This window comes from Miniopterus natalensis, chromosome 22 (assembly GCF_054644295.1).
Source record: "Miniopterus natalensis isolate mMinNat1 chromosome 22, mMinNat1.hap1, whole genome shotgun sequence".
In the NCBI taxonomy this organism is placed as follows: Eukaryota; Metazoa; Chordata; class Mammalia; order Chiroptera; family Miniopteridae; genus Miniopterus; species Miniopterus natalensis.
Window position 1 is genome coordinate 13,382,242 of NC_142102.1, and position 17,637 is coordinate 13,399,878.

The following is a 17,637-nucleotide window of genomic DNA, read 5'->3' on the forward strand; positions in this document are numbered from 1 at the left end:
TCGTGGAGCCTGGCCACCCTCCTGTCCCCTTGACTTTGAGGTTTCGGTTTCCTGTTGCTCCTTTGTAAGGGGAGACAGGCCTGCCCGGTTCACTGGGGAGCATTCATCCCAATTAGATTAACTAGGTGTTAATTAGACTAACTAAGAATTAATTAGATTAACCAAGAATTAATCTAATTCTTTTTTTCAGAGATAAGATTTTTAAAAATATATCTTTATTGATTTCAGAGGGAGGGAGAGAGAGAAACATCAATGATGAGAGTCGTCATTGAACATGTGCCTCCTGCAGACGACGGAGTGATTGAAAGAGTGAAAGGTTTATTGAGCGATTGAGTGAACGATTGAGTGATTGAGTAAATGATTGATTGAGTGATTGCGTTTAGGGAGACAGGATTAAATGTGGTCAGATAAAAGCCAAGAGTCTCCGGTAGAAGGGCCAGGGAGGAGGTGAGCTGCGGTCACCCTGGCCAACGAAGTGGCCCTGTGTCTGCATTTGGGTGACACAGTGTTTACCTTGGGACCCTGGCCTGAGCTCTCCTAACAGCGCCCCCCCTTCTTGGGGCAGCTCTGGATCTGGATTCGAGGCAGGCTGCATGGAGTCCGTCTGTCCTGGCCGCGCACAGCGGGGCCCAGACAGGCCAGCCCAGGTCTTCATTCGTCATCGGGGAGGAGTGATAGCTGCACATATGGCCACTGAACCCTGTTTCCCTTTCAGAGTGCCCACGGTCTGGCTGGAGCTGGGCTGGGATTTTGCAGATTGGCACTTGGGCACCCGCCCTTCCAGGCTGAAGTGTCCCGAGAGTGAAGATCGGCTGGTAGCCCCCTCCGGCCCCCGACTGGCCGGGTTTTGGTGGGGCTGCCACATCCTTCCCAGGCTTGTACACCACGGCGGCGGGAACACTTTATTTTGCACGTTTTATGGGCAGCGTAAAGAATGCTTTGTAAATATCTTAAAACTGTAAAAAAAAAAAAAAATACCCTAAAACCCCAGCTAACTCTAACTGAAAACACACACACACTCCAACTGTAAGAAAGCTCATTTGCGCTAATCACAAACATCAGGTCTGTAGCAATCAAGCAATTTCCTGGCAAGAAATTCCCCAGGACGGGCCTGTAGGGTTTGTACACATGCTGACTCGCTCGTGGCCCGGGCCCCACCTTTCCAGGAGGCTGGGTGCAGAGCAGCTTCACGTGCTCCTGGAACGCCTTTGTTCTGGGAACAAAACAGCCACAGAGGAATCGGAGCCTAAACAGAAAATGGAAACACGTGGGGAACGTCCCTGGGAAGAAGCTGAACACTTGATAAATGTTGTAAACGATTCAGGGGACTCAGCTCCTCTGTTCAGTTGACCTGAAAGGAGGTGAGGTGGTGCCGGTGCTCGAGGGAACCGCGGCAGCCGCCGGACTCGGGAGGCTCCGTCGTTGGCGCCCGCGGCGTCCACACTGCGGTCACACAGCCCAGGCCGGGAGCGGGTTCCTGTGTCAGCCTTTTAAACGCACAGAGTCTTCTGTAAGCTACCAAGACGCAGTCACAGTCCCTGCGTTTCCCCGAATGACCCCGTGGGGCCTGGAAGGGACCCGAGAGGTCACGAGTCTGGATTTCCTTTCAGGGACGAGCTCCTCTCCCTTTGCGAGGCAGCCTCCCCATCTCAGCATTTGGTTAAGTATTTTCAGGGGCAGGAGGCTCATCACCGACGAAGCTCTTTGGTTTTGTGGTTCTCCTTACTCTCTCTTTTTTATTTTTTAGGCTCCCTGCAACGTCCTGCTCGGGGAGGGCGGGGGCAAGGGTGGTTGTAGGTCTGGATCCCTCGGGTTCTTTTACCCCCGACTGTAATACTCACGAAAACCTAGCCAGCTGTTTGCTTCCAGTCGGCTCCGCCTGCCAGTAGCGAGCCCTCCAAGTTATTTTTTCGACAACCAAACACAAGGAAACCATAGCAATCTGTTCACGTGGATTAAGTGAGTATCGTAAGCCCGTTGGCCTCTGGTGGAAGGTCCTCTCCCTGTTCTCGCTCCGTTGAGTCCTGTGTCACCTAAACGATTTATCGGGCCTGGTTCAGAGGTTTTCACAGAAGGTATTAGGACCTTGCTCCAAGGTTTAGCATTTTCCAACCTTTCCCTTGAAAGATTTTAAATTTACACAAAGGTAGAAAGAACAGTGTAAAAAGTTCCCGTATTTCCTTTTTCTTGATTCACCAATTATTGATATTTTGCCACGTTAACATTCCTCATTTGAGATTTTTCTTGCCGGCTGGCTGGCTCTGGACACGCATGCGCACACGCACGCACATACGTGTGGTGATGACGTGCTCCTAAATATTCCAGCCCGTGGTGAGGACACTTTCATACAACCACAGTGCGGTAATCAGATGCGTGGACTGGGATTCTGGTCTGATCCGCGCTGCGTGTTTAAATTTATCCAGTTGTCCCATCGGTGCTCTTTATTTTTCCAGCCCAGGATCACAGGCTGCATTTCATTCTCACGTGTTTGTAGCGTCCTTTCTTTGTCTTTAATGACCCTGATCTATTTGAAAACCATGGGCCAGTTCTGTGGCATATTTATCCGTTGGGTTGTCTGACCGTTTAGTCACGGCTACGTTGGGTCTGCGCGTTTTTGCAGGAAAGCTGCATGAACGGTGCTGGCTCCTTAGAGCCTCGCCAGGGTGCCCGGTGTGCTCGCCGCCACCAAACTAGGCTGGATTTCAGCCGATCAGAGGCGTGGAGACGAGCAGCAGTTGTGTCTTTCGCTCGCATCCTGCCGTTTCTGGACTCTGGTCCCTTTCGTCCCTGTAACTGGCAGTCCCTCCGTGGCTCGTCTCTGCACCCGAGTCCCTTGTCAGACGCAGCCGATGGCAGCCAGGGCTTGCTGCTAACGCGCCGTTTCCCCGTCTCTGCTGAGAGCCGTCAGCTCGTTAGGTTTATTGTCTGCTGTCCGAGTTGTCAGGGAAAGAGCCTGACCAGATGTCCCACCGTTTGCCTAACGCGAGTTCGTGTCCTCGGTCTCCGCACATCGCCCACCACCGCCTGGCCCGAGGCCAGCGCCGCGGACCCGCTCGCTGCTGTGCCGGCAGCACCCCCTCCCTCCGCCATGATCCCCGTGGGCCACCCGAGGCCGAGATGGGCTGTGCGGGAACGTGGGCGACTGTGCGCACCGTTCACGGGGCTGTAACCCCCGCGGGAGGATGCTGACAGGCACGAGTACCGTGGAGTTTCCACATCCTTCTAAGGAGCTGTTCTGCTCGGGATGTATCCTGTGTGGAAACATTGGAGCGTCGTTTACAGTAGTGAAAACCAGAAACCTAACCGGCGGCCCATGGGGAAAGCGAAACAAATTCTGCTGCAGTCTGCTGCTGGGTACACGCTGTTAGATACTTTCCGCCGCCACTAGGTAGATGCAGGTCTGAGTTCTGCAGCAGGAACATCTCTAAAACCGGCGTTCGATGGAAGTAGATAAATAAATCGAAGCCTGTAAAACCCGTAATATAATTCCACTTACAGAAGAACAGGAATGGAAGGGGCCACGGCGTTCTGTGCTGCGAGTGCACCGATACGTCAGAGGTGAATGGGGCAGAACGGAAGGATAGACGCCAGACTGTTGGAGAATGGTTACCTTTAAAGGGAAATATGGAAAGTGGGGAGTGGAGGGTAACAAACTGGGGGCTTAGCATTTTATTCTAGATACGCCCCTTTGGTTTAAAGTTTTGCAAGTGATAATTATTCTATTATGTAAATTAATCACTGGATAAGTAATGCCGTTTGTAACGAGAGGGCGTGGTGAACATTGAGAGGCAGTGAGGAAGTGTCACGGGGGTGGTGTCGGGGTCACTGTCATCTCGCGTCGAGGTGTCTGTCGGGGTGAACAAGTCCTGCATTCATTTTTAACACCCCCAGAGAGGGGGAGGGGTGTCAGAAATGAAAATCAGTTCCTCTCTCAGAACCACCCACCGACGGGATGGGCCGCTTGTGGGACGTAATGAAATCCCTGGCCTCGGGGATTTTTGAGCAGTAAATCCAAGGCCCTAATAAAAGTTTGGATTAAGAAATTTGGTGTGTTGTGTGATAAAAGTGGGAAAAAAAAAGTCTGGATTAAAGAAGTAATCCAGATGATCTCCATCTAGAAGTTTCTTGGACCAGACCTCATGTCAGTTTTGTTTTTTTTATTGATTTCAGAGAGAGGAAAGGAGAGGGAAAAAGGGAAACATCAGTGATGAGAGTCATGGATCAGCTGCCTCCTGCTCGCCCCCTGCTGGGGATGGAGGAGCCCGCACCCCGGGCATGTGCCCTGACCAGGAATTGAACTTCAATCTCCCAGTCTGTAGGTTGACTGTCAACCACTCGACCACACTGGCCGGGCTCCACTCTGCCCTTTTAATCACCATCCTAATTTAAATTGAGCTCTGCAGCTTCTCAGCACCGGACCGACTTTGTAGGGCCAGAGCCACTCTTTCCGTATAAACCAGGATCCTTCTCGGGTGACGGAGGCGAAGTCTGTCCACAGAGCCGGTCGCCTGTCAGGATGATTTAACCACTTGTCTCCTGTCATCCCACTGAGAGACACGCTTGCACGTCTATAACTATCTGGCGTCTCCCGTCACAACGTCACATTTCTTCTGTTATACTGCAAGAAAATGGGCATCACTGAAGGACACGCCATCCTTCTTGGTGGAATCACGGACCATGCCCTAGAACCACGCCCCTGCCGAGCTCTCTCCGCCGCTCCCCAAACCAGGACCGGGCTTCTCCACTGAGCACCGACAAAGAAGATTCGTGGTATTTAAAACACACACTTGTTTGCTTTAATGAAAGATGTAAGTCTCTCCAAGTGAATGTCACAAAGTGATGATAAATTCAAAGAACACAGAATTTTAGGATCTTAAAAATAAAGTTGTCATAAGGAGAAACTGCACACGAACGTGTGTTTCGTCACCGCGAAGTCTTTGAGCTGCCTTGTGCTTTCTCAATGGTACAAATTCTTCTATCAGTTTAGAAGTTTTGCTTTTCCTGGGAATTGTTTTTTCTTCAATGTACAGCAGTCTGTGATTTTTTTAAATCAATATTTCATTTATGATTCATGTTTGCTAAAGTGGATAGTGCGGTGCCTTAATGGATGGAAATGGATCGTGGCGAGGAGGTCAGAAAGCAGTTGCCGCCATTAATAATCCACGTGCTTCGAGGTAACCGACAGACGGGAGGGGGCGCGGCTCCGGAACATTCCTGCAGGAGCTGCGTTTATGGGCTGTGTACAAAAATAGCAGCTGATTTTAAGACCAGCATCTGTCAGAGAGACTCATATCTGTGTGTATATTATCAGGCCTTTGCCCACAGCACAGAGTTTTCCTGCTCATTCAGAAGCGGCAGGCGGTTAATTATAGAAGAACTGCATCTGATTAGAGGAATCGGGGAAAATAAACCGGGCTGGAGGCCGCAATGGCAGGAGGCTCTGGGCGTGGCCGCCTCTGCCCCAGGGCTTGTCACTCACACCCGTGTTTTCTGACAGTGCTCCCGGGTCGAGCCTGGAGCACCGACTGCCTGCTGGGGAGGGACACGCGTGAGAGGTTCACGCTCACCGCACAGCGCGGACGGACGCAGGGCTTGCATTCGATCCTCAGGACGCTCCTGGAAGACGGCCGGTGTTACGCTCATTTCACGGGCATCCCTCCCTCTTGCCCTCTGATCGTCTCAGTATCAGTGCACACGCTGCCATTCGTGGTATTTGCAGAAGCTTGCTCGTCCCGAGGATGGCTTCACGCCGCGCTCGCTGGGGCAGGTACAGATATGTGCGCGGCCCCTTTGTGTGTCTGCTCTTGCACGTGAAATGAACGTGAGGCTCAGAAGTGTCCATGGAGAGAATCGTCCGGCCACCCAAACAACTGGCCTCACAGGCGTGCTCGGAAGCAGAGAGGTGCATGTGGCTTATTAGCCAAGGGAGTGTCCATGGCAACCGGCCCCACGTTTCCTTGGAGACATGGCGCTTTGGCGGGAAGCCAGTGAGAGGCGCTTGGGGTGGAGTCCAGGAGGAAGGAGCAGTGGCACAGCCTCTGCACGGGGACAAGCTGCTGCAGACATTGCACCATGAGAGGGAGGGCGCAGCAGACACCTCAAGGTGGAGGGTCCCTAGAAAGGGGAGTCTTGAAACGGGCTCTGCTCTGGCCCTAATCTCAGCTGAGCAAAAGGAAGCTGCGGGATTCAATCTTTTAAGGGATTCCCCCCAAAGCTTACCATGTACCAATGAAACGTAAAAATTTCCCCCCAAAATAAAAATGTGAACTACTGACACAAAATTGGCCAAAATGAAATGAACATAATCTCAGTAGTGAAGATTATAGATCCCTCTAGGTCTTCCTCATATAGGAAGGCAGCCGTTTATATTCTTGTGTCTCTTATTTTTTGTTTCGTTTGTACTTTAGCTTCTGTATTTAGAAAAAGAGAGGAGAGGGAGGTGGGGGTTTGGGATATGAGAACAGTTGACGGTTGGCACACAGCGATACGCAGATCTTGTAACACAGAAACCCACACTGACATGTTCGTATTAATCACGGTCACCCCAATCAGTTTAATGGAGTGTTAAAAAAATTAAAAACACACACAACAGTTTAGAGGCTGTGGGGATGTGCGGTGAGATCTCAGCGGGGGACTGAGGGCATGTCGATGGGAGTGTGGTGCGCACCCAGGGGTGCACGGCGCCCACCCACTCACGGCCAGTATTGGTGCTCAGCGGAACTAGTTTCTCTGTGTAAGTGTCCAGGAGGCCCGCTGGCTTTCGTTGTAGATCCTGTTACTGTGAGAGTGTGTGAGTGTGTGTGAGAGTGTGTGAGAGTGTGTGAGAGTGTGTGTGAGTGGGAGTGTGTGTGCGAGTGTGTGCGAGTGTGTGTGTGTATATGAATGGGTGTGTGAGAGTGTGAGTGTGTGAGTGTGTGTGTGTGAGTGTGTGTATATGAATGGGTGTGTGAGAGTGTGAGTGTGAGAGTGTGTGTGTGTGAGTGTGTGTGAGAGTGTATGTGTGTGTGTGTGAGTGTGTGTGTGTGAGTGTGTGAGTGTGTGTGAGTGTGAGGGAGTGTGTGTGTGAGTGTGTGTGTGAGTGTGTGTGTGGGAGTGTGTGAGTGTGGGAGTGGGAGTGTGTGTGAGTGTGTGTGTGTGTGAGAGTGTGTGTGGGAGTGTGTGTGTGAGTGTGGGAGTGTGAGAGTGTGTGTGTGAGTGTGTGTGAGTGAGAGTGGGAGTGTGTGTGTGTATGAGTGTGTTTGTGAGTGTGTGTGTGAGTGTGTGTGTGAGTGTGTGTATGAGTGTGTGTGTGTATGTGTGTGTGAGTGTGGGAGTGGGAGTGTGTGTGTGTGTGAGTGTGTGAGTGTGTGTGTGTGTGTGAGTGGGAGTGTGTGTGAGTGGGAGTGTGTGAGAGTGTGTGTGTGAGTGTGTGTATGAGTGTGTGTGTGAGTGTGTGTGTGAGTGTGGGAGTGTGGGAGTGTGAGTGTGTGTGTGTGTGAGTGTGTGTGAGTGAGTGAGTGTGAGTGTGTGTATGAGTGTGTGTGTGAGTGTGTGTGTGTGTGTGAGTGTGAGAGTGGGAGTGTGTGTGTGTGAGTGTGTATGAGTGTGTGTGTGAGTGTGTGTGTGAGTGTGTGTGTGAGTGTGTGTGAGTGTGTGTGTGAGTGAGTGAGTGTGTGTGTGAGTGTGTGTGTGTATATGAATGGGTGTGTGAGTGTGTGTGTTTAGAAAATAAGTGAGCGGTTGTATAACCATTTGATTGGTCTCTAGGCTTCCTGGCACCTTGACATTTGCCTCCTTGCTTATTAAAATATTCAAATACGTCTGGTCCACGCAAGGAAGTCCCCTTTGACTTTGCCAGGCCCCTAACATAATGAAGCATTCATCGCGCAGGGCAGCCTTCCAGGTTCTCCCTCCGTTAACTAAACGTGGAGGACTAGGCCGCTCAGGCCCAAGGCCGCCCCTCACGCTGCCCGGGGGTGCGCCCCGGCTCAGGCCTGCTCCAGTGGCAGGCCGGCAACCGCGTGATAGCTTTCTAGTGGGAAAATGCCATGATTCGTAGCGTTTGCCAGTTTCCAAGGTGTGAAACTGCTACCACGGCTGGTTCAGGCTACCGAGAGTTGAACGAATGACTTGCAAAGTCCCTAAAAATCTGACGCTCAGCTCTTGCAGACTCGCATGAGGCCGCTCCCTGACCCCACAGATGGGTTTCCAAACGATCCCCCAGGCAATTGTTGTGTGTTCTAATTGCAGACAAATTGATCACATGCACGAAGAAATAAATATCCTCTCAGAGATGGAGTTTAAGTCTAACACTTCAATACCCTCTCGCAGAAGTGGGTTCCACGAAAGGTCCCAGTTTGGGAAGAGCCATTCTATTTTGGTTAACCTTTTATCTTATGTATTTATTTATTTAAAATATGTTTTATTGATTTCAGAGAGAGGGAGGGAGAGAAAGAGAGAGAAACATCCATGATGAGAGTCGTTGACCGGCTGCCTCCTGCTCGCCCCTGCTGGGGGTCGGGGAGCCCGCAGTCCCGGCCTGTGCCCTGACCGGGACTCGAACCGCAATCTCCTGGTTCATAGGTCGGGCGGCATCGTTGTTGTTTTTTTTATCAGTGTCACCAACAACATAATTTCCTGTTGCTTCTGTTCATGAGAATTAAAAAGCAAACCCACCTCCTCCTTGTCTGCAGCTACATTTAACAAGAATAGGAGAAGCTAAGAATACAGATGCCTCATTTTAATTTACGGCAGAGGTCACCCTTTGCGGGATTCAAAGGGAGCCGGGGCTGTCCCTCATTAGAAAAGCCGTGAATGCACTGGAAAGAAAATTCGGGGTCGTTTTGGAGAGGGTATTAAAGTTAGGTTTCCATGCTCTGTGCCAGTGGGCACTGAGAGAGGAGGGGCGAGGGGCGAGGGGTGCGCAGCGGCTAGACAGACCATTAAATTGGTATTAAACACTTTTCCATATGAAGGAAGTGCCCTCCTGCCAAAAGCCGGGAGCCGAGAGATCAGTTTCCAGGCAAACACTGCTGGGAGAGAGCCGGGTAAACTTGGAAAGATTAAGGGGTCACTGGGGTGAGAACCCAGGACACAGAGCATGTCTGGCTCCACTTCCTTGCAGACTCGGGGAACTTGGCACCGAGCAGCAAGATGAGGGGCCCGTGTAAACACACCGGCCCACTGACTATTTTTTTCCATAGAATTAACTCAACCAGAAATATATTACAAAAATAGAACAAAGCTGGCTTCCATCAGTTTTCACCGCACCGGCCCATAAAGGATTTCTTGTACTTTGTCCAAAGCAAAGTGGGGGGATGACAGCTCGGGGCCCAGACTGCTCAGCGGTGGTTTCCTCGGCTGACCACTGCCTGACCCCTTCCCCAGCTGAGCCCTAACAAAGACCCCATTGAGCGAACGCAGCATATGGAGCAGGAGGGTCTCCCACCAGCATCCTCAGAGAGATTCATTTGCAAAACCCTTAATAAGTACCACGTGGATTCCCCGATCCCCCCGGGATCTCAGTCGGAATTTCCTGGTGGTGCTCAGATCCCGACCCGTCTTCCCGAACCCTCGCTGGGACGCAGCAGCAGCCGCCTTGCAGAGCAACCTGGGGCTGTCTGAAATAAAGAATATTTTAAAAACTGGCTCCCGGCCCCCTCCACGCCTGCAGCTCTGGTAAACGCATCATGTTGGGCGTGAAAAAGACCAGCTTTAGAATCAGACAGACTCGCACCGTCCCGTCAGTCACTGGATAGCGACCTGCGCACGTCACGCAAGCCGTCCTGGCCTCAGTTTCTTCATTTGAAAAATCGGGGTGATGCCCACCCCACAGTGTTAAGAGCATTAGATACGAGAAGTAAGCCTGGCGTCTGGCACACGGGGATCCAGTAAGTCTGGGCTTCCTTCTTGTCTCCCACACAGACTCCGACTGGGATTTAACATGAGTTACAGTACATCCGGTAAGATTAGAAAGTGCTGTAGGCATCGTCCCGGGAATATAAATAATAGTCTGAAACCCTGGCCAGAAATTCCTTACAGAGGAGCGTTGTAAAGCGTCTTTGGTTTAAGGCTGCACGATCGCCCCAAACCTGTCTATATTAGGTCCTTTAAACATGTACAAGGAAGTTGGGAGTGCTCCCTGGGAGGTTAACGGGAAAAATAAAAATAAAAAAAAAAAAAAGGCAAAGTGAAACCGTCATGTGCTACAAACCAGGGAAATGCTCGGAAGAGGGAGACGCTGGGAGTGGCACAAAATCAATGACTTCCTCACGGAGCATGACTTTCCTGGTTGAACTCCATCCAGAGCCTGTTGTCTCCACACAAAGGACGGAACGTTTTTACAGCCACATAAAATCCCAAACGCCCCCGGGGCGCAGCTCAGAGGAAGACGAAGTGTGAATTAAAGAACTTACGGAGCAGCACAGGGCCGTGGCCCAGGGAGGGAGGTCCCGTCTGCGCCCAACAGGGACCAGGAGCGCGGCCTTTGTCCCTGAGTGTGCACACTGCGCGCCCTGAGGTCTGAGGAGGCCTGGCTCAAATTGGGGGTCCCTGAGGACGAAGGAAAGTTTGTTTAAGCCCTGCCGGCGTGGCTCAGCGGTTGAGCATTGGCCTAGGATCCAGGAGGTCGCAGTTCGGTTCCCGTTCAGAGCACAGGCCCGGGGTGCGGGCTCCTCGATCCCCAGCAGGGGGCGAGCAGGAGGCAGCCGATCCGTGACTCTCATCATGGATGTTTCTCTCTCTCTCCCTCTCCCTTCCTCTCTCTGGAATCAAAGACATTTAAAAAAGAAAGAAAGAATATTTTAAACAATAATAAAATTTAAAAAATAATAAAAAAGAAAGTTTGTTTAAGACTCTGCAGCTCTGCGCTTATGAGGATAAGTCTCGGGCTACTTACGACCGAGAAACGGGGTCGTCTGTCGATTTGTGTTGTGACACCAGGAGGTGACAATGCAACGACAGCAGACAAGTGACATAATCGGCATCCCGTGGAAGACGTGGGGCTTTCTCTTGTCTGCAGAGTAATAGCTTCATATAATAAGAAACATATGTGAGGGTTTTTTTTTAAACTATGTCTAGACTTGGGATCTTTCCCAAGAGAGTTTCCAGGTGTTTGTCTTAGCACAACAGCCCAAACGACTGCATGTCAGGGGCTGGGAATCGGGGTCGCGTAACAGAAGTGCAGACGTGACCCGCAGCCTCCGGGCTCTAACTGCGTTTGGAAACCCGAGACCCTCGAATGAGGAGCGTGGCCTGGGCCTCGGGGGCTGAATTTAACGTGGATTTTTACATGTTCATCTCCTAGGGACGCCGTTGCCCTGAGTTCCTCTCCCACGCCTGGCTCTGCGTTGTCCCTGATGCGTGTAAACGTCCCTGCCTGGCTGCAAATGCCCGCAGCGGGCCTGTGATCGCCCATCTCAGCTCGCTCGGCGCCGTGGCGCTAATCCCACGACAGAGCCAGGGTCACAGCGCTCGCTCGGAGGCCCACCCGGAGGAGCCCAGACAGCGCCCCTGCCGGTTCACTTCGGAAGGCTGACCCCTAAATCCCGCTCTCCCCCCTGGAATGATAGAGTAAATTCTTGAAGGTTCCCCAAAGAAAATGTGCTGCATCCTGTCCGTGGCCTGACGTTTTACCCGGAACCGCTCTTCTGGGCTCCCTCGGGTGATCCTGTGTCTTCGCCCAGTGACGGCGCTTTGGGTCCTGCCGACATGGGGTCCGAGGGGGTTTGGGAGGCAAGAGAGAGGAGGCCTCTCCTTTCCTGCCTGCATGCCTGCTCCTGGCCCTAGCGGGCATTTCTCTCCAGCAGCAAACGCTGGTTCCAGATTCCAGCTTCTTTCTGTGCTCCCGGGACTGTCATCGTCAGGGGCCTCCCGAGTCGTGTCAGCGGCAGCGAAGCGCCCGGCTCCCTCCCCCGGGTCCGAGCTCCGGCTCCTGGGGCTCTGCCTCGGACCCGTATTCTGTACCCCAAGGGCCCTCTCTCCTTTCCTCTCCCCGCCCTGTGGGTCGTAACCGCTTCTTGTATTTTTGTTTTTATTTTTTTCTGGGCCCCTAAGCGTTTCCTTTGGCTTTTCTGTTTGTCTTTTTAATACACCAACGACTGTGTAACCAGCCCCCTACGTTGAAGTCCCGCAGCTGAAATACCGATTCTGGTTTCCGCTCTGAGGACGTGAGTCCTAGGGCCTCGCTCATCGCTGATGTGTCGCTCTCCCCCTGCCTCTCTCTGAAATCAATAAAAATATATTTTTTTTAAAAAAGAATTATTGCATTTTAACAAGGCAACTAAAGGATTATAGAAATTTAAAATTAAAGGAAGCGGGGAGCCGCTGCGGGCTTTCCTGCCTGCGTGCAGGGCGTGTGCTGGCTGCCGGGTAGCGACAGTGTCCTCTCCTTTAGCGTCGCTGGGACACGGTGAGATGCCTGTCGCCGCCGGAGCGCTTCGCAGCAGTGGGGGAAATTGCTGCAGGAAGCAGAGCCCCGAGGAGAGAATCAAAGTGGCCAGATCTAGGTCAGGTGGTCGTTTCGTTTTCAGGACACGCAACCCGGAGCGGTGACCGAACTGCGCCGGCTCTTTATCGAGCCCTGTGCTGGTTCAAGCGACCGTAAGAGTTATTTCCAGCGCCGTTTCCACACGTTCGCCGGTTCTGTTTCTTTTTTTTTTTTTTAAGCTTTCCGGACGCACAGCCCAGGCTGATGGCAGCCGTGGAGATAAACAGAGATCAGAGAGCCGTCGCTGCGTAGCCACCTGCGCTCGTAACTGTTCTTAACGGGGCGACGCTCCCCCCACGACCCGGTGGATCACCCGGGGAGCTTTCCAGAGACCCCCAGAGGCTCAGGACGCGTCCCGGACCAGCTGAACCCGAGCCTTGTGCGTGGGGCGCCGGGGTGGCAAGCTTTCCCACCGTGCCCGCATTTCATAACCAGTGTCGTCCTTCCTTGGCTGGGGGCCCGTGAACTAGATGCACTCCGTCTGCGTACTCAGCCCCGCGTTGTTGACCTGCCACTGCTTCATTGTTCTGCCAGTGGGCTCGGGGGCTGAGCGTCGACCTAGGATCCGGGAGATCGGGGTTCGATTCCCGGGCGGGGCACATGCAGGGGTGCAGGCTCCTCGATCCCCAGCAGGGGGCGCGCAGGAGGCGGCCGATCCATGACTCTCCCATTGGCGTTTCTCTCTCTCTCCCTCTCCCTTCCTCTCTCTGAGATCAATAAAAACATATTAAAAACGAAACGAACACCCGCCCACTGCGCCTCAGATTCAACGATCAGCCACCCCGTCGCCTTCCCTTCTCCTTCCCCAGGGTGCCCCCTGCATCCCACCCCCTCTGCCCACTCACCTGCGGGCCCGTCGGGCCGAGACCGGGTCAGGTTCACCCGCATTTCCTCACCTCCCGGCACCAGGAGGCCCTCTCTGGAGTAAAAGAATGAACTGATGTCCGGGCACAGGCCACCATGCCCGTCGAAATCCCCTCCCAGGTGGCCGGGTGACACCTGCGCTGCTGGGTTTGAGTTTCCAGGGGCGTGTGTCCCTGAAAGGCGCCGGCCTCAGGGCCGCCCCCTAAATCCCGGGAGGGGCTCCAGGCTCCGGCCGGAGGCTGCAGATCCGAGTGGAGCCACAAGGCGGAGACACCGCCCAGCCCTGGGATTGCTGCTCTTGAAACTTCAAACACCTTAGTGAATGTCAGGTCGTCTGTGAAACGGAGACGCGGAGTCTGGGGGGGGGGGTCCCTGACCCGCCTGCCGTGCGCAGGACCCGTGGCAGGCGCCCGGTCCGGCCAGGCTAGTCGGGGCTCAGGCTGGACTTGGAGGTGTTCAAGTCGACTGGTTCCTCATGGGACGGAGGTGACTGCACCGTCAGTCTCTTGACCCAGGAGCCTCGGCCCCTCCCGGCCCGGCCTCCCCTGGATGGACTAGAGGGAGGGCTGGGCAGCGTGAGGGGGAGGGGGGGCACCATCCCTTTTCCTTCTGGCCTTTACCCCTCCAGGCGTCCCTTCCTCCTGCCCACACTCGCTGGGGCAAGGCCTGCGGTCAGTCGTCTCCGGGGAGCAACTTCCCTGGCCAGGGGTTGGGAAGGTGAAGGAGCCGGTCCTTCCTCGCACCCTGTCTGGGTCGAGGTCGGAGAAGGTTGTTGCTTTTGTGCCCAACACACCAAATGTGAGCCACGGGGACCAAGAGCTAGTTCACTTGCCTCTGCATCAGCCTCTGCCTTGGGAGGAGTTCGTGTCTGCAGCCCGTGGACCTGAGGAGCGGCCTGGGGTCCCCGTGAAGGACCAGGCCTCTGTTCCCGCCGCCCAGCCGTTCAGCGTCTCCCGTAGATGAGCCTCTGGCGGGCCCATCAGCCAGCCGGCCTCCCAGCCTGCCCCGTCCTGACTGCCGCCTGGAGGGCCCCAGCCCCGCCGGGACTAGGTCCCTGTGACGCCGGGTGGGGCGGTTACGGTGAAGGTGGGCGGTGGCCTGCGACCCCGGAGGCTGATCTCACTGGGGAGTCGGGATTCTACAGAGAGGCATAGAAACTCTGTTTGAAGGGAGCCTGGTTTGTGAGGACCGACTGGTCGTGTTCGTTCCCAGAGGCCCCCTCGCGCTCCCTTCCTCCAGGAGCTAACGATGCCCCTGGACCACGGCCACCCTCCTCCCGTCCCGACACCAAACGCCGCGGCGGGGAGACACGTGGCCAGACTGCCACCCATTTATCTGCATGAGGCCTGGCGGACGCTAACTGCATTTGCCTCATTTCCTACACAATTTAAAGGGAGATCGTTAAGCTTCTGAGGGCCCAGGTTCCCTGGATGCCCAACCCCCTTGGATCTGCGTCTTCTCGGTGCCTGGGTCTGAGCGTCCGCTCCCGGCCGCCCTCTGCTCTGTATCCCTCAGCCCTCGCTCCCCCTGGGCCCCGCAGGTGAGGCTGGAGGGTAAGTGAAAAGACCGTCAGGGCTGTGCTGGGAATGGGGCCCGTCCCCAAAGGCCGGTTCCACTCCCCGCCCCCCACGGTGCTACCAGAATAGCGATTTTATCAGACCCAACCTGAGCAGCATTCCCTCCCTCTGACCTGCCGCCAGCAGCATTGCCTCACCGCCCGGTCCTGCTTGTCCGCCTGTCCGCCCACCGAGCATCCAGCTGCTTCAAGGAAGATCATGGGTTTTTTTCAGTTTTTGTTTTTTCACTTTGTCCCTAAGGAGAGGCACAGCACCAGGCACCAGCCGGCCATCAGTAGCTGAACATGCTGGTTAATTCCCTCCCTCCCTGTCCCGGCCAAGTCCAGTCCTCCCAGGACAGGCCACGTTGGAGGATTGTGTGTTGGCCTTGACATCCAGCTGGACAGAGGGAACAGACCAGAAAGGCCATGGACAGTAGCAGAGGGATAGACATTTTTAAAAAATATGTTCTATTGATTTTGAAAGAGAGAGGGAGATAGAAACATCGATGAGAGAGAAACAGCACCTGTCGGCTGCCTCCCACACGCCCCCGGCTGGGGTCGAGCCTGCAACCCGGGCCTGTGCCCCGACCGGGAATCGAACCACAACCTGGTTCATAGGTCGATGCTCAACTACTGAGCCACGCCGGCCGGACGGGGCATAGAAGTTTTAAATGAAGGTGCCAAAGGGCTCTTGTTGGACATGGACAGGGAGAAGGGGCGGGGAAGGCTCGGCACCGCTCCCAGGGTAAGCGCCTCCTGACTGAGCGCAGAATTTTGGTCGCCTTTCCTCCCGAGCGTCTGTTGCCTGCCTCCTTTACTTTATGGCCATTTGGAGACCATTCAAAGTCCATTCCCTAATGGTTTTCTTGCTAAGCTTCCTTTATGCAGAAAAATGATAATGCATTTAGGATGCTTTCAGAGGTCCCCGGGGGGAATTAACTTGTTTACAGGATTGTGTGTTGCAGGGTAAACCAGCGAGAAGGAGCCCAGGCCCTCTGTCAGCCCTGCTGAGCGAGGTCACTGGGAGGGCACTGTCTGCAGGCCCCAGCAAGCTCCGCCGAGGGCTCCCACCTGGACACGCGTCCCCGGGCCATTCTCAGTCCTACTAGCTCGGCTGTCTGTCCTGGGACTGTTACCTGGTGGTGCACCTTAGCATGAAATTCCCAAACGGCAGCATTCAGTCTTTCACTTTTACTCCCTGGCGCACATGCCAGGTCTGCATGGTCACAGTGTCCAGCTCAGCAGGGTAGAAATGTCCTAAGACGCTCTCATAGTTAGTGGTAGCTTGACTTCCTCTTTGAACCTCATGGAAGATACCACCGGCCAAATTTCATTGTTCCTGCAACTGTACTGGGGCCACGTGTTCAGTGAAACGGTGCCGTGGGGTCAGGAACGGCCTGCTTCCCGGGATCCACCCGTGTCTCTGGGCCTCGGCAGGCTGCTCCCCTCACCCACGGGCGACCGCAGGAGACACAGCACCCATTAAATCCTGTATATGTAATTGGTTTGTTTAGTGGATTTATATGCTCTTTAGAAGAGAGAAGGCATTTTTTTTTTTTTTTTTTTTATAGAGAGAGGAAGGGAGAGGGAGAGGAGAGCCATTGACCGGCTGCCTCCTGCAGGCCTCCTACTGGGGATCGAGCCTGCAACCCGGGCATGTGCCCTGACCGGGAATTGAACTGTGACCTCCTGGTTCATGGGTTGACGCTCAACCGCTGAGCCGCACCAGCTGGCGAGAGAAGGGGTTTTTAGAATATTTTGTAGCTGGATTAAAGAGCACACACCGAGTGTCTCTTGTGCAGTTAAACAGGCTTGCAATAGACTTTCTTTCAGATTCTCTGCACGAACCGGGTCAGTCCTCAAGAAATAATTTACACCCAGCTTTCACGATGAAGTTGGAATAATATTAATCGAGGTACAGTACCGGCCGTTACAACAGGGCTCAGGAAGTCACTGAGCAGCAGTGTCCCGTGACCCGTGGGCCCCTCAGGGCGTCTGCTCTGCCTCAGGCTCCTTTGCGGCTGGTGGTTTGAGGGGGAGCAACAGCAACGGAATCGTGTGTCCTCACGTCTCTGCAAGTGACGTCCTCACCCACACAGCTGGCAACAAGCTTCTCCCGAGCATCTTTCCTGAACAGCATTTTCCAGACCCAAAACCTGTCTCTAAACTTCAAACTGAAGCTCTTAGAGTCACCGGGACAATGTAACAGGCATGTAAATATGTCCCAGAATGGAAAAGTCTGCCTTGTAGAACCCAGAGCTGGAAGCCTGGTACCTGAGGAAAGGGAGCTTGGCGTTGCGACCGGACCATCAGTGTCTCGGAATAGAATTCATTTAGCAATGGAAAAAAATTGTTTAATTGGTGACGTAGGACATGGATGTTTTTGCTTCTGTAAGCTAAGTCATCTGATGGTTTCTGTTACAAGCTCCTGGGATTTATAACAAAATTGTGCTTTTTTTTTTTTAACTGAAAAGGATTTGTGTGTTATACAAATAGGTTTTCTCTGCTGCTCCCTCCTTCCCTTCCTGCCCCCCCCCCCAAAAAAAAGATCCTGTCTGCATTTGGTCTAGGAAATAATAGTTTTAGCTCATTTTGACATTGGATCCTGGTGTCTTTTAAAAAATGTCCCAATTGTAAGCATCGGAGGGGTTTTTAGTCATTTTATCTACATACACATGCTGGCTGGACTTAAAATCACCGCGCATGCCTAAAACCTCAGTCAGATCGTCAGGGGAGTCAAATGCATGCG